This window comes from Podarcis erhardii, assembly GCF_964252035.2.
Source record: "Podarcis erhardii genome assembly, chromosome: 13".
NCBI lineage: Eukaryota > Metazoa > Chordata > Lepidosauria > Squamata > Lacertidae > Podarcis > Podarcis erhardii.
Genome location: NC_138502.1, coordinates 30,011,384 through 30,027,875, shown reverse-complemented (window position 1 = coordinate 30,027,875; position 16,492 = coordinate 30,011,384). Strand labels below are relative to the sequence as shown.

Below are 16,492 nucleotides of genomic sequence, written 5' to 3'. Positions count from 1 at the left end.
ACAGCAATGCTAATTTCTCAGTTCTCTATTTTCCACCCGTTACAAATGTTCTCAAAATGAGTATATGGAGAAGTGGCCATTAGATTTGGACCTTTGCTTCAGAGTATTCACAATCCACATGTTTCTCATATGCACATATCCAACAACCTTCTGGGAAGCTGAATGGCAAGTGCATGTTTTGAACCATGCCTAGTGATTGACCAAGACATGTGTTTTCCAGATGCTCTCCCGCCTTCCTTGTGAGAGGACTAGGGCTGTGTAGTAAAATGGTACTGAAATAACATTGTGATAAGCAGTTTCAACAAGACAGTGGTACCTCTGGTTGCAGACAGGATCCATTCCAGTGCTCTGGTCAGATCCCGAGGTTTCCGCAACCGGAGGGACCACTTCTGCGCACGGTGGTAGAGTGCTTCTGTGCATGTGCAAAAGCAGTCTACCACTTCTGCGCATGCAACAAAAAACTGGAAATTTACTTCTGAGTTTGCCGCTTATGTATCCAGTTTACGTAACCAGTAAGCAGAGGTAGGACTGTATACCTGTGAACAAAAGGTGGATATTTAACAGCTTCCCAGAGGGATAGCTCAGCTGAATGGATACTTTGCACATATTTTGCAAGTACCAGGGTTTCCAGCTTTTTTTGCTCTCTTTTTGCTTGCTTGACCTCCCTCCCTCTCTTTGATAAAAAGGGAGAGATTGGTGGGATGAGGGCTTTGGGCGGGCCTTCTGTTGGGAGGAGGGGAATGGAGGGGAGAAGATTTAGCTGGCTGCCTAATGCTGAACAATGGGAGGTTAGGCACCATGTGAAAATGATGGGGAGGGTGTTTTTCCGGTAAACAGTGCAAGCAAATGTGAGTCTACTCACAAGCAAGTACTACTGAATTCAATGAGGCTTACTCCCAGGAAAGTAGAAGTTAAGTTTAGTTGAACTCAGTGGGGTTTATGCATGTACAGATTCCACTTAGAACTCTGAGTGGGGAAGCAGATGCAACTTGACTAGTAAATCACTTAAACTACCCTTAAATTAGCTGAAAATATATTAAAGATGTTATATGGAAGTTTATTTAATATTTTTATTAAATCTACTACTTCTTTACATTTTAAGCCCCTCCACCACCACAGGGAGGCCCGGCAAGGCTCTCCACCACCACCAATATATATCGCGACATATCAAGATATTGTTATATTTAGCTGGTGATATATCGTGATGTTTAAAATCATATATTGTCCAGCCCTAGAGAGGACAGGCCTTTAGGGACTGTTCTATCAAGACTGACAGAATCAGAGAGCTGAAAGAGATCCTAAGTTTTTGTTTCTATTTATTTTAGGAGGCCTTTTAGGGCAAAGCTCTCTCAAGGCAACTTACACTGAACAAACAAAATGTAATTCAGTTAAAAAACAACAACCACCTTAATCTGGACAAGAGAATCTCAAACTGCGGTTTAAAAGCTCCATTCAGGCAGTCAACAGAATGGTTAAGCAACAGCTGAAAATATTTGTACCTGACTGATGACCACATTGTCCCTGATGGTGCTGACCGAGGCTGTTTTAACCAGGGTCAAATTATCAAACAGGCTAACAAGGTCATGGTCTAGGGCTCAACATTTTCATAATACTTGTGTTAGTCTTGACACTGATGCTGGTGCAGAAGAAGACATTATTTTATTTTTCTGCACATGTAACTCAGAAGCACATTCATATGGCTATTAAAACCATGAATTACAGGTCTGCTTCATATGCAGAGGAAGAAATGTTTATTAAGTGATCCAGAAGCACTCTCAGCTATTCTCAAGTGACCCACAATTTTTTTTTCAGAACTGGTCCTCAGTCATAATTGCTTGCCCTGAAAGATCAATAGATGTCTGCAGTGCAATACTTCCGCATGATTCATGCAAACAAGTCAAGCTATGTGTCTCAAGGAAACAATATACACTTGAAGAAACTGGGCCAGTGGGGAGAACAGGGAGCACACAGTTTTCAGAACTTTCTGAAAATAAAACTTAAAAGCAAAAGGCTCACAAAACAATGGGACCTTATGAAGATATGAAAGTGAATTTCAGACTGACCCATCTAGCCCAGAAATGTCTCCTGACAGTGGCTCTCTGGCAGAGATTTCTCCCATCACTTGCTACCTGTACATTTAAAATGGAGGTGCCAGGAAGCCACTTTGCAACCTTCTTCATCCAAAACAGGTGCTCTAACCACTGATCTTCCGGCCCTTTTCTCCATATTGGGGGTAGAAAGCAGAAGCATCATGGTGTTTGCAATATTTAAATTTCTTAGCACCATCCTTGAGAGGTATAGCAAAGGAGCAATGTGTTGCCAAGTGACTGAAAAATAATAATACTAAAATCCTAAAACTGGCACAGAATGCCATGGACCTGGGTAGGATACCCAACAGATGACTGAGGCACCCAGACCATCACATTCCAGACTGGGCTAATAATTGTACCTGAAGTGCTAGCACAGGGGTCAGCAAACTTTTCCAGCCATGGGCCGGTCCACTGTCCCTCAGACCTTGTGGGGGGCCGGACTATATTTTTTTGGGCGGGGGGGATGAACAGATTCCTATGCCCCACAAATAACCCAGAGATGCATTTTAAATAAAAGCACACATTCTACTCACGTAAAAACACCATGCAGGCCCCACAAATAGCCCACAGATGCATTTTAAATAAAATGGCACATTCTACTCATGTAAAAACACGCTGATTCCCGGACTGTCCGCGGGCCGGATTTAGAAGGCAATTGGGCTGGATCCGGCCCCCAGGCCTTAGTTTCCCTACTCATGTGCTAGCAGAAGGGGAAAGCTGCAAATTGTGAATAAAAGACAGCATTTTCAGTGCCTAGGGGAAAAACTACATACCTCCTCAATCGAAACTAATACCTCAAGGAAAAACTATCTGTCTGCCCCTTACACCCATAAACAAATGGGGGGGGGATTGTGCATTGAGATTTGTTTTAGGTGGGATTCCTCCTTGTGTCAAGTTACTGGGCTTGATGACCCATATACTCCTTTCCAACCCCAGGAAATTACTGGCCTTAAAAGACAATGTTATGAGCTATCCCCTCACATCTGAAAACAGTGTCACAACTGTAAATGCTATTGGGCCAAACAGCATCAAAAAGAGATGTTTACAATTCCAAACGCTGCCAGGCTAGAGCAGCTGCTTCACTAAACTCCAGGGCTCAAGCCTCAGAAGGGGAAAGGTATTTTTGCTATCTCCCGTGATGAGAGGCCAACAAAACCTTAATCCGACTGGGAGATTCCAGGTTAAACCTGCCCTTAATCTCTAACATAAGAACAAATCACTCTGGATAAAGCAGCATCTGTCTGCACACATACACTTAAAAATGTGTCATTTTGCAAATACTGACAGAAGGCAAAGATCCCAGCGTTTCCGAATATTTAATAAGTGCAAGAAGGGAGGAGTATTCTAGGTTCAAACAAACTTGGAAGGCCTTCTGTCTCAGCTATGACAAATGTTTTCTGTATCATGCAACTCTTAAAAAACAACAGAGCAAGTGCAAGTTGAACACTCTTTTAAAAAACCAGCAACATTTGATGCAGACAATTTAAACCCCGTAAGGTCACACTAATGGGCTAGTGCTTGTGCAAGTTCAAAGCTATCTGGCTTTTGCGTAGGAGGTCTGGGAAACAGTGCAAGATTGCTGGGAAAATCCCAGGCACCCCGCTTCCTTGATGTTTGATGTCAGTGTATAGAAATGTGTAAAACCTATCCAGACTGAGCAGGAGCACCAGCTCCTAAAATAAAATGAAAAGCAACATGCAGGGAACAAAAACATATTTTCCAGACCTGCAGCAGAATCTTTTCCCCTGGTAGCCCCATGACTGTGAAATTCATTGCCAGCTGACCTCCACTAAGCTAGTCCACTGCAGGTCGTAAGAAGGTTTTCAAATATTTGTTTTATATGGCAAATGCATGTGGGATGGGAAATTTTTAAAATTTTATTTTATGGCTACTAGGTGAACAAGATGCTCAGCGATGAGTGGCTCACCGGATGCCTCTGGGAAGGCCCACAAGCACAACCTGATCAAAGAAAACCTGCTTGCCATATAGGCAGGTAACCACCAAAAAAATAGTTCCTAGACCAAGCCTCTGCAACGTGAGACCAAGGGTTCATTGGGGCCATCTCCGTGACAGTTTGTGACTCTCGGGGAACATTACGAATATCCATTATTTGTGGTCCTTTCTCACCTCTCTGGGAGAGCCGCTAAAGCCTGCTTCCTCACAGTATGGAAGTATTGTTCCTTCATATGCCAAAAGCATACTGCGACAAGTCCCAGTCCATGTGGGAAAGGCTTATAGTAACTCCTAACCACTTCAGCCTTAACTCAGTTCTAGGATGTTGGCATGGTGAGAAGCTGCATTGCAGGCTCCATCCACAGAGGTGAAGGTCTCTCATGTTACCCTTGGCAGTGAGGGGAGGGGGCCCACATTGCAGGAGTTCCCGTATCAATGGGTGCATCAGTCAGAAATCCAATAAACAGAAGTGAAAAGTGAAGCCCGAAGGTGGAGAGTTGGAGGCATGGAGAAATGGAAGCAAGAAATGATCATCCATGTGGCTCCTTCTTTAGCAAACATTTCGCTAAGTAAGCAAATGTCAAGACTCCTGCTAGTTTGCAGAGAGCAAAACAAAGTCACAAAAAAGGGAAACCCCGTTCCCCAGTGGTGTTGTCACCGGAGAGAAAAAAGAAGGATTTGTGGACATTAAATGTTGATAGTAGGGATGCGGGTGGCGCTGTGGGTTAAACCACAGAGCCTAGGACTTGCCAATCGGAAGGTTGGCGGTTTGAATCCCCGCGGTGGGGTGAGCTCCCGTTGCTCGGTCCCTGCTCCTGCCAACCTAGAAGTTCAAAAGCACATCAAAGTGCAAGTAGATAAATAGGTACCGCTCCGGCAGGAAGGTAAACGGCGTTTCCGTGCGCTGCTCTGGTTCGCCAGAAGCGGCTTAGTCATGCTGGCCACATGACCCGGAAGCTGTATGCCGGCTCCCTCAGCCAATAAAGTGAGATGAGCGCCGCAACCCCAGTCGGTCACAACTGGACCTAATGGTCAGGGGTCCCTTTACCTTTACCTTAAATGTTGATAGTAAAAGCAGTTAGGACACATAACATGTGTACATGGATATCTGCAATAAAATATTCTTTTCTTGCATATAGAAAAGAAATCACTAGATCAGTGTGTGATTCAGCCTTTTTTAACCCAGCAGGGAGGGAGCAGCTTGCAAGTTTTTTCTCAGTCCTCTGGATCCCAGCGAGGCAACATGACTGTTTCAGCCCACGTTGTTGCCCGCCCCCCGCCACACTGACAGGAATCGTTGCACAATCAGTACGCGGCTTGTATAGTCTGCAGGGCAGCATCCTGCTTTGAGTGTGGGAGTGTCCTGGCAAGGGGGTGGGAAGAAAGCTATCTGGCTTTCCACAGGGACACTTTTCCTATCCTCGCAGTTATGTTAGCACAACTGCTGGGTAAATGGGACTCCTTTGGCAACCTGTTCTACCCACAAAAAAAATCAGTTTGCAACAAATGCACTTTCAGCGACTGGGGGGAGAAAAGAGTTAACTTAGGCAGGGTTATGAAGGGGAGGAAACAGCAGTTAAAGTCATCGAAAACACCCTTGTGTTGTCCTCTTTCAAGCCCTCTTGGTTTCTTGTGCAAAGAGGAAAGGAGAGCCACGAAGACAGGACTGTCACAATCCGCGACACCCAAAACAAATGGTGACCTTTGCTGCCATCTGAAAGCACTCCTCACCGTTCTCATGAGCACAAAAGGACTGCTGATGATGAAGGGACGCAAAAGGAGAACATAATGAGCGCAGCCGGAGCCTGCAGCCTGAGACGTCACCAAACACGCAAGCTTGGCAGTCAGGGAAGGTCACAGCTTTATTTAATTTTCAAAAACAGCACAGCTATTCTGAACTGGTTTGGAGCATACTGCTTGTTTGTGTAAGATACAAAAATAGGCAAACATTTCATTGGCTTTCCGTATGCCATTCAACAGATAGCACTGGGCAAGCATGAAAAACACCCAGCTCTCCAAATCAACAATAGGGTGCTAAACATGAAAGTAATGTACAGTTTTTTAAATGGAGCAAATACTCTCTACCATCCAAGACGTCACAAGAGTTCACCTAAAGCAACTTTGCTACTATCAAGCATGAATGTGAGAATGCTGAGAGAGAGAGAGAGAGAGAGAGAGAGAGAGAGAGAGAGAGAGAGAAAGAGAGGAGAAAAAGAGTGTCTGCCAAACTTACCGACAATTGTATGAGGCAAGACCAATCCATGACCATGTTACAGCAAGATTACAACATTGCAGAGTGGGAAACTGTTATCATTGAGTTGGGAAACCGACCTACTTTGCCAAAGACACAAACGTCAAAGAGTAGGCTGTACATACAACTGGGGAATATGCACAGCCAAGGTAGCAGATTAAATAGCTCCTTTGGGGTTTTGCAAGCAAACAGAGGGCACTTGCTGTTCCACTGTCTGGGCCAGTCAGATGGGTGAATCCTGTTTTATCAGCAGCTTGAGCCCAGCCATATCATCCAGGAAGTGGTGCTCACAAAGAGCCACCCCCAGCACAGCAGGGAAGAACAGTTAAAGGCAACGCACCTTCTATCAACTAGCAGATGTTCATGCCTGCCCTGGCGCAAGTAGCCAAGCTTTTCGTGAAAGCACACCACAATACTTACTCTCTCTTGCTAAGCAGCACACCCTTAAATACCCTCAAACACACCTGGGCTACCCCCCCCCCCAGGGCTATAAATGGATTGGGGGAAAGTGTAGGGAGGGTTAGAAAAGTTAAAGAAGCATAAACTAAATTGCCAGTATTGTTAATATTTTCAAGGAAACAATTTGAAAAAACGCTTTCTGTAAAACAACATTAATACTGATTAAACAACATTGGAAAAGAGGAAAACCATTCATTCCTGCGTATTCCCACTCAAGAATGTTGTCTTAATGGAAACTTCTGGAGCAAAGGCTCCAAGTGTCTGGTTTTCTCATTATTTTCCTTTTCCCGCATTTGGTTTCAACACAATACATTACTCAGGCCATCTCTGGAGGCAACTAAAAATCACAAGGAATTACTGCCCAGCTCGGAAGCCACAGAGTCAAATGAGTATTTCTGTACTGAGCAGAACTCAGTTACAAAAAATACCCTCCCACCCACGCTATGACGATGGTAGTCAAGCCCCGGACATGGAAGTGAAAAATTTCCTGATAAAAACAGTTCAAGTTTTGTTATTACATGAAGACACACACATGGGAAATCCCTGGCATACACAAATACTTCACTGCTCATTTACAGCAAATGCAATTGACCTCTGCCTGGAGAACTGCTAAGGGCAAAACTTGAGTTCTGTGCACACAAAACCTTTAAGTCACAACAAGGTGTGGATGACCGTGCATAGCGTACATACTGGAAGCTTCCTACCATTGGGCAGAGAGATATAACCACCTTAGGCATCTGATTCGGTGTGTCAAAAAGGGGCAGCAAATATTAGAGTCATAGAATCATAGCACTGTAAAGATGGAAGAGACCAAGAGGATTATCCGGTCCAACCCCCTGCAACCCAGGAATCTTTAATTGCCATGTCTCAGGAGTGAAACACCTTTGGCCTACCAAACGTTGCTGGACTCCCAACTCCCAATCACCCTTGACAACTGGTCTTGCTGGCTGGGACTGATGAGAGTTGGAGTCCAACTACATCTGAAGATCCACAAGTTCCCCACTCTTGTTGCATTTTTACTGCCAATGAGGTGGAGGAGGCACTTGTGGGATCTGCTGCCTCAGGTGCCAAAATAACTCACCTGCCCTTGGCTCCTGTATACCTTGGATGGGGGTGTGGGAGAACCATTTCCTACTCCAGCTAAGACAACAAAGTTTCTTGGTGAGTATTACTGGAGCAAGGGTTAATTTGATCAGATGCAGGAAAGTCATACAGGCAGTCCTTCCCTAATTTATGTATGATCGATCGTGTACACATGCACCACTCTGATCCCAGGAGTGATCCAGAAATGTCATAAAGTCATCACTGAAACGTCACTAAAAGGGCAGGACGGGGACAGAACAGGGTGTTTGCAAGCCTTTTCAATGAGTTTTCAATTACATGCAATTTCACTGACACACGTGGTGCCTCAGGGCATAACTCCCGCGCGTAAACAGGGGGATGCCTGTATCTGGATAGAAATGATAGCAAGGGCAAATCATGTAAAAGCCACAGAGTGGGTAGTAGAGAGACTTTCTGAGGAGCAACTTTGAAGAAAATACACAGAAATCCATCTGTGTAGACAAGACTAAGATCTGGAAAGTGGCAGGCCAGAGGCCCAAATGAACATTCCTGTACTCTGCCTTCTTTCCATATTGCCCTATCAGTTTGCTACTGTTCACACTGGTAGCTGAGCAATGTGTTTTTGAAGCTTCAAGTATTAGCCAGAGTAGATTCTTCTAACAAAAACAGTACCAAGCAGGAATGGAACAACTTCTCATGCGTCTGGATTTCTGAGCTTGTCTGCCCCACGCTCTTAAAACCACACACAACTGAAATTTAACTCACTGGCACCCACACATGGGATATATATATATATATATACATACATACATACCGTACACACAGAGAGAGACATCAGTGTGATTCCCACACTTCTAATACATTTCCTTCACATCATACCATTTGCAAACGGTAATTAAAGTTGAAACCAAATATCATTTTCCTGGCAGTTAAGCTCCAGTGAATTCAACGGAGCTTACATCCAAGTAGACATGCATAGGATTTCACTGTGCATAAGAAAGGAGTATCTGTGGCCCTCCATACGTTGTTGGAATCACTCCCATCAGCTCCAGCCAGCATAGACAATGGTTTGGGAGTTGGTGGGAGTTGTAGATCCAACATCTGGAAGGCCACGGGTCCTCCATCCCTGAATTAAGATAGTATACTAGTAAAGGAAAACAATAAATCAGGGGCACACCACTGAGACTACGTATATGGGGGGAAACCCCATACAAATAAGGTCACAAACTAGATAAGTCCTGGGGAACCTGGGGCCCTCCAGATGTTCCTAAACTACAACTTCCAGTACCCTTGACCACTGACTATATTGGCTGAAGCTGGCTGAAAGGAGTTAAGAGTCCAAAAACATAAACAAAGCCACTGTTTCTCCATACTTTATGAACAGGCTCCTCCTTGTTAAAATGAGAAACGAAGCTGATCTCAAGTAGGTACATTTTTAAAGCCTCATATCCACACCCTCTCTAGCAAACTAAAGGGATTGGGCTAAGTGCTGTCAAGGTCCAAATTCATTACAATAAGCAGGCACAGAAAATTTGATTAGTTAAACGTTGGTCAGAAGCTGAAGACATTATTGCATGAAAAACATAGTTGAATATACTGTATATTCAGATAAGAAGGGGGGAAGAAAAAGATTTCTACAACAATTTTAAAAGTATCTGTTTCAGCAGAAGTCTATCAAAGTTTGCAGAAAGATTTATTCTTATTGTTTTATCCTGAAGCCAGCCCCCTGCACCAACTAAACGAAGGCTTTTCTGTCTTCAGGCCCTTTGGATGTTTAGTAATGCTTCCCTTCTAAAATGTTTTGCACAGTAGTACAGCTCATAAATCACTTGCAGGAAGTCATTTCCATCCTCAAGGTTAGGGGAGGGGACCTGTGGGTTACAATACAGTGTTGGACTACAATTTCCTTCATCGCTGACCACTGGAAATGATGGCTAGGACTGATGCGGGTTGTACACAGGTGCCCCATCTCTGCTCCAGCTAGTCAGCCTTCCTCCAAGTCCCTGTCTCTCTAAATACCCATCTAGCCAGCATCCTAGAGTGTTTCCACACACACCCCAGACATACCCTTCCCTTGGTCACCTCAGGTTATTGTTTGCATTTATAACCTTGACAATGAGACTCATTATCTGACTCATTTGAGCTCTTATACCCTAGTTTCCCTCTCCACCTATCAGCTGTCAAATCTTGAGCTTGTTACTGATAGATTGGTAACTATAAATAGGCAAAAAATGGTCCTTTGTCTGGGCTTTCTGCCCCGGCCAATGGTTGTGCACTGTCATGAGATGTTCACAAACATTCTAACTGTTCAGTGAGTGTCAGAAACAGAATGTTGACAAATAATAAGGCTTGCTGTGGATGGAAGTAAAAAGTTAGCTTGTTTGGGGAAAAAGAAATAACGAAGGGCGAAAGGACAGGTGGAACTTTATGTGCTGTCAGCAGGAAGGAAGGAGACAGAATTCTGGGAAGATATAAGGAGGCCAGAAGCCACACAACTGAAGAAAAAAGAGCAGTAGGCTGAGCAAAAGACATTGAAAACATTTAAAAGTGTGGAGACAGAAGACTGAGATAAAGAACAGCTAAGCAGAGTGAGGGGCTAGGGTGAAATAGCTTGTGCAGCCTAAGCACAAGAGGGGCTCCAAGTTGTTGGCAAAAGGGAAAAGTATAAGGACAAAAAACTTTTAAGATAGGAGCTGTGGAGAAGGGAAAAGACAAAGGCTGAAGATCACATATCAAACGGAAATAACCAACCAAGTATTCAGCTGCAGGTTTCTAAGGTACTTAGAATTAGTTTCTTTAGCTATTTTAAACCCAGAAGCAAGCTAGGAAATAATGAAAGAAAGTATTAAAATACAAACATAGCATTACCACGTATAGTTTTTTTATAATGAGAACATTTTTTCAAAGAACATACAATTACAACAGAAAATGCCTATTGCCTTCTCAAGCCAAGTCAAATTGGGCCCCACACTGCGATATAATAATCTGGGAGGCTGTGTTGTTCTACTTCCTACGCCGAGTTTGAACAGGCAAGAACAACAATTCCCTCATCATTTTAACAGTCACAGGAGAGCAATAACCATCTTTCCAATGACAGGGAATTTTAAAGTAATGGTCGCTCCCCCTACCTGTAAAACAGAATTATCTATGGCCGGGATGGGGAACCTGAGATCTTCCGTCATACCTGTTGCTCCCATCAGTCCCAGCCAGGGTGGCTGACAGTCAAGAGATAATGGAAGTTGTAGTCATAGAATAATAGAATCCTAGTCCAGCAATCTCTGCAGAGGTACGTGTTCCTCACTCCTGATCTGTGGTCTCCAGAGTCTGGGAAGTAAGGCTCATTCCTGTAGCCACATATGACAGCCTCTGCCAACTGGTGCCCTCTAGTCATTTTGGACCACAACTCCCAGCATTCCAGATCATTGGCCATGCTAGATAAGGCTGATGCAGATTGGGAGTTCAACAACATCTGAAGGGCACCAGATTGGGGAAGGATAATATGATACGTTCCTTTCCCTCCACCACCTTCATGCCTTATGATATATGGCTCTTCTAAGCCTTAAGCAGTACCCTCATGTTGGCCCAATAAGTTTCTTCCTTCAGGTAAAACCTTTCCTGAGCAGTGTTAGAAACTGAGACATGAAAGCAAGGAGCTAAATGGCACCTTAAACCTAGGTTATGGGAGCAACAATGGAATGTCTGGGCGCACTTTTTTATATAACAAGAATACAAAGCTGAAAATGAATGAACTGCAGCTAAAATATTATGTTCATTTCTCACCTGATCTAGTCCTTCCCCTGCCCACCTCCCTAATATTCTTTAAAGGGTCTCTTCTCCAGTCTTCAGGGAGTTGCTGGAAGTGGGGAGGCAGAAAAGGGTCCTCCTTTCCTTCCACTTCGCAGTTTTAATATGAAATCTTAGGCGCAATACTACACCCAGAGCTCAGAAACTGGTCACACTAATGAAATTCCCTGTTGCAAAATGCGCCTAGAATAATGGGAGTTTGGGCCACTGTATACTTAACCTGCCTCTGGTAGCAGAAAACATGCTTTGCATTCATAAGAACTAAAGTTCAGAATCCCTGCCATCTCCAGTTAAAGCAGGGATGAGGAGCTTGTGGCCTCCATATGTTGTTGGACTCCCAACTTTCATGGCCAACAGAGAGAGATAAACTGTTGTCCAATAACATCTGGAGAGCTACAGATTACCCATCTCTGAGTGTGTTTGTTTGTTTCAGTCATTTACATACAATTTTATCATTAAAGGCTCTCTGGAACAAGAGGAAGGGGGAGGGGATCTACCAAAGACGCTGAAGAGTTGTTGACAGTCAGAGGAAAAAATACTGGACTAGATAGTCCGGTGTTCTGGCTCAGTATAAAGCAAATGGATACATCTCTTAATTTATAATCCCCCCCCCCAAAAAAACCCTTGTGCTGCCCATCAAATGTAGACTGAGAGCTTTCCAAGCAAAAATAATGCTAGTTCTGTGCTCTACACAGCATCTAAAACATTACAGTAGTACCTTGGAAGTCATACAGAATCAGTTACAGAAGTCCATTCGAGTTCCAAAACGTTCAGAAACCAAAGCATGGCTTCTGATTGGCTACAGGAAGCCTCGTTGGACGTTCGACTTCCAAAAATAGTTCACAAACTGGAACAGTCATTTCCAGGTTTGTGGCATTCGGGAGCCAAAACATTCCAGAACGAAGCTGTTCAAAAACCAAGGTACGACTGTACTTGTGTAGGAGAACATTGCTAGCTGTTATAGATGTGAGGTATGGGGCCCTCATGTCAGTTCAACACACCTACACATACCCCAGATCTGCATAAATTTCAGGGGAATATCCAAATTCTGCACAAAAGCAACGCAAAATCTACAACTTAAATAATTTATGCAAATGTGCTCACAGGCCTGTTTGCCTACTTGTTCTAAAGGCCACTGAAAAGGGCAAGAAACCATGTAGGGCATCTAAAAGTCTCAGGAGATTTGGATCTTTTGAGATTTCACTACTGATCATTACTTTTCAAGTTTATCACTGAGATTTATAGGATGCTGAATTCTGTGTCTAAAACAGATACCATCTAGCAGCAGATGGTCTGATGGTGGAAGTACAGCTTTATGCACTTGGCATAATAACAGTAATAATAAAAAGGGGGCGAACATCTGGGGGGGGGAGTCTTTTGCAATCCCACCCACCACTGAACCCATTGAGTTTTGAGTGTATGTGATTTTGGCTTTACGTGCTACCCCCAGAACGTAACCCCAGCGTAAGTTGAGAGTCACCTGTACAGAATATACACTACCCAGATCAAAATGAACTATAAGCAGGAAACTCCACAGTGTATCATGTCAAAGGAACTTGAAGTAAATAAAGTAAGTTCTGAAACAAACTTTCCACGATGCCGCAAGCGATCAAGCAGTACCATCAACCAGGAGAGACCAAATTCTCCTACAGTCTAGAGATCTGAAGATTTGAGGAGGGAATGGGGGAACCCCTCAAATTTCCCTTGAGGAAAACACCCCCCCCCCGCCCCCCAAAAAACCCTGGGAGGAATTTTCCCCATGCGCTCACATCTTTACTGCAGCCCATAGACAATGGGTGGTATTCAACTAAGTTTCACTCAGAGTAGACTAAGTTAGGTTCATTCATTTCAATAGGTCTACTCTGAGTAAGATGTAGCTGAGTAAGATGTAGCTGAGTAACACCCACTCCCTCCAGAAATACACAGCAGCACAACTCTACAAGATATAAACCAGCAATCAGAGAACTGCAAAGCATATCCATCTCTGCCTACGCTATGCATCATAATTCCTTCCATTTCCAAAGTTCAGTGTATCATTTGCTTATGTAGCCAAAAGGCACATCCCATGCAAGTTTGGTAAAAAAAAACCAAGGTTTGCAGAGATACAAAATATTTTTAGGTGGGATAAAACCAAAACTAACAATGGACATGAAATGCTGACTGGCTGTTTGGGAGCAGGGAGAATGAAATGGCAGGAATCCTCAACAATAGTACACCACACTGCATTTTCTGTTGCTGCCCTGGACTTCTGGAGGAAGGGCAGGATATAAATGGAATAAATAATAGTAACTGTAAACAGGATTTCTAACCCGCTTTTCACCACAAGGTCCCAGGGCAGGTTAAAACAATACAGCGATGCAATTTAAAATGAGATACAATAATTTAAGTAAGAAACCAATGCAATTTTAAATAAGAAAATAGAGTAAGGGGTATGACTTCAACATCCCATGACAGCTATAAGGTGAAGAAAGTACACACCTCTTTGGAAAGAGAATTCCACAATTTAGGGGCTGTCATAGTGAATGGCCTGATTTCTATTAAATTTTTCAATAATAAAGCAGTTAAGTACCAAGCACAAAAGATTTGTTCTATGGAAGACACAAGTGTCTTTCCTTAACAATAACCTAAGACACTCTAGAACACAAACATATAATCAACAGTCAATGTAAAAGGAAAGGAAAAGAACCCCCCGTCACACACAAGAGCAAAAAACCCCAAACTCTGAAAAGGATCCAAAAGTTAGAGAATGGCTTTAAACATCAAAGTAAGTACCGGTACCTTGAATTGGGTCAAGGAAAGAAACTGCAAACAATGCAGTTTGTTTTAACACAGAGCTTATGCGAGTTCTAAATGGAACGCCAGCCAGTAAACAGGCTGTTGCATTTTGGATCGGTTGAAGTTTCTGAGTCATCTTTTGCTGCAAGTTCCACTTGTAAATTCCAATCAAATTCAATAAAGATGAATGAGAGAGTGACAAAGAATGTAAAACAACTTTGCAAACTTTAAATCTGAGGGCAAAGCTACACTGCGCAGGGCATCTGCAACTTGATCTCCCAACATTTGCATTTTTACTGAAAAGCAACCACATTCAAGAGGTGTGTGTCAGAATTTCATCAGAGCAGTGGAGCTGTGGGGTATTTAACTCTTCTGTGCTGTTTTCCCAATTTACATTCTTGGCTGCACTCTCAAATCTGGGTTATCTTTAGGATCTGAGGGTGGGTGGGTATTTAAATAAGGAAAACAGCACCTGTATAGCTGTATAGATGTTTTGATAACTTTTCTTAACTCTACATAACAAGCTACTTAAAGCCCCCTCTTCTGCATGATATTAAAGGGATAGGAGTCCTGGTCTCCATTCTATCTGGTTACCCTAAAGCAAATATGGGGAACCTGTGGTCTTCCAGATGTTGTTGGACTCCAACTCCCATTAGCCCCAGCAAGCATGGCCAGAATGGAAGTTGAAGTCCATCACTATCTAAAGGGCCACGTGTTCCCCACCCCTGCTCTAAAGGAAGAATCAAAACAACAGCCACATTTTCTTTAAAAAAGGGGGGGTCTCATTGTTGAAGGCTGCAGTTAAAGGGGTGGCCCTAGCTTTGAAATTGTTGAATTAAGCTATTGGTTTTCAAGCTGTGTTGTAGAAAAGCTTTAGAAGGGTTCCTCAGTGGAGGACAATGTAAAAACAGCTCCACCAAAGCTGAAAGGTTGGCAAGCCACTGAGCTGGGTGTCTAACAGCAGCACTACCACTGTTACTGCTAGGGACAATGTATGCAAGTTGCATCCCACACCTTGTTTCTCGAAACACAGTCTTCATCTTGCGTTATTCCTGGAGCAGACTTATAGCTCGTACAGCTGACTAAAAAATCATACACAACACCAGTTTGGTGTAGTGGAAGACCAGGGTTCAAATAAGTACATGATTCTGTGGGGAGGGCAAATTTCTGGTTTTAATTCTAAAACCTAAGAACATTTTCAGTTTGCTCTACCCTAACTGAAAAGTATGGGGAACACACTTTTTTTTTTAACAGAGAAGTTTTGTAAATACGTTTAGGGGCTGTATGTGAGCAGGGAGATCTCTGGCTAAAAGCCAAGACTAAAGCTTCCCACCCAAACAGCGGGCTTTTTGCAGCACTATTCCTTTTATTACTCATCACTCATAAAATACCCCACTATGCTTTATGTTCTGACTCTCCTCCCTGGCTGACATCTCCACTTGCAAGAATACCAGCTTCCTCTAGCACCTGTTTCCAGCCTCCAAGTCCCCTGAATCCTTTGCTGAGTTTTTGTGCAATGTCAGAGAACACTACGGACAGACACTTTACCAAACAATGTTTTTCTATCATGGCATTTCATGGTTGTCTGTATTAAGCAAAATAAGGAGCAATCTTTCTCTGCTATGTAATACTTGGTAAATGTTGGGAGCCATATCACCCCCTACAGCTGCTATATGTAAGTTTTTAAAAAGATTCATGCAACGCCGAACTATGTCTTTATCACTGTGTGTAATTTGCCCTTGAGACTTGAAAATTCTTTTTCCAAGTGTTGTTTATATATTTTGAAATACTTAAAATATGTTTAGTTCTGTGACACATCTTAAATAATCTCTTTTAGTTTTGTGTGTTTTGTGTAAGAATGCTTTTTAATACATAAATACTCCTCCTACTCACATTATTTGCAGGTTGTTTACTGCTGGAATATCCTGGGCAAAAACTAAAAAGGATCAGGAAAGAAAAGTTTTACTTCTGTCCATAATTGGAGGTTCCAAATTTACCCCCATAATAGTCAGATCTGAGGGTTCTTTTAGTTATATCTCAGAAGTCATAGTTCTGTGTGAGTTGTATGACAAGGGGCTGGGGTGAAATGTGTACAATC

At 43.1% G+C, this 16,492-nt stretch overlaps 1 protein-coding gene across 6 annotated transcripts in view; it reads right to left on the bottom strand.

The window, feature by feature from the left end:
- Positions 1-16,492, bottom strand: part of LOC309328007 (signal transducer and activator of transcription 5B) — a 66,351-nt gene that overhangs the window by 35,317 nt on the left and 14,542 nt on the right. For 2 of the 6 annotated variants that reach the window (XM_081837798.1, XM_081837795.1), the window contains exon 3: positions 16,288-16,330. The exons of the other annotated variants lie outside the window; for them this stretch is intronic. The gene's annotated coding sequence lies outside the window, so the exon portion shown is untranslated. The remainder of the gene's footprint in view (positions 1-16,287; positions 16,331-16,492) is intronic. 6 annotated transcript variants of the gene reach the window in all.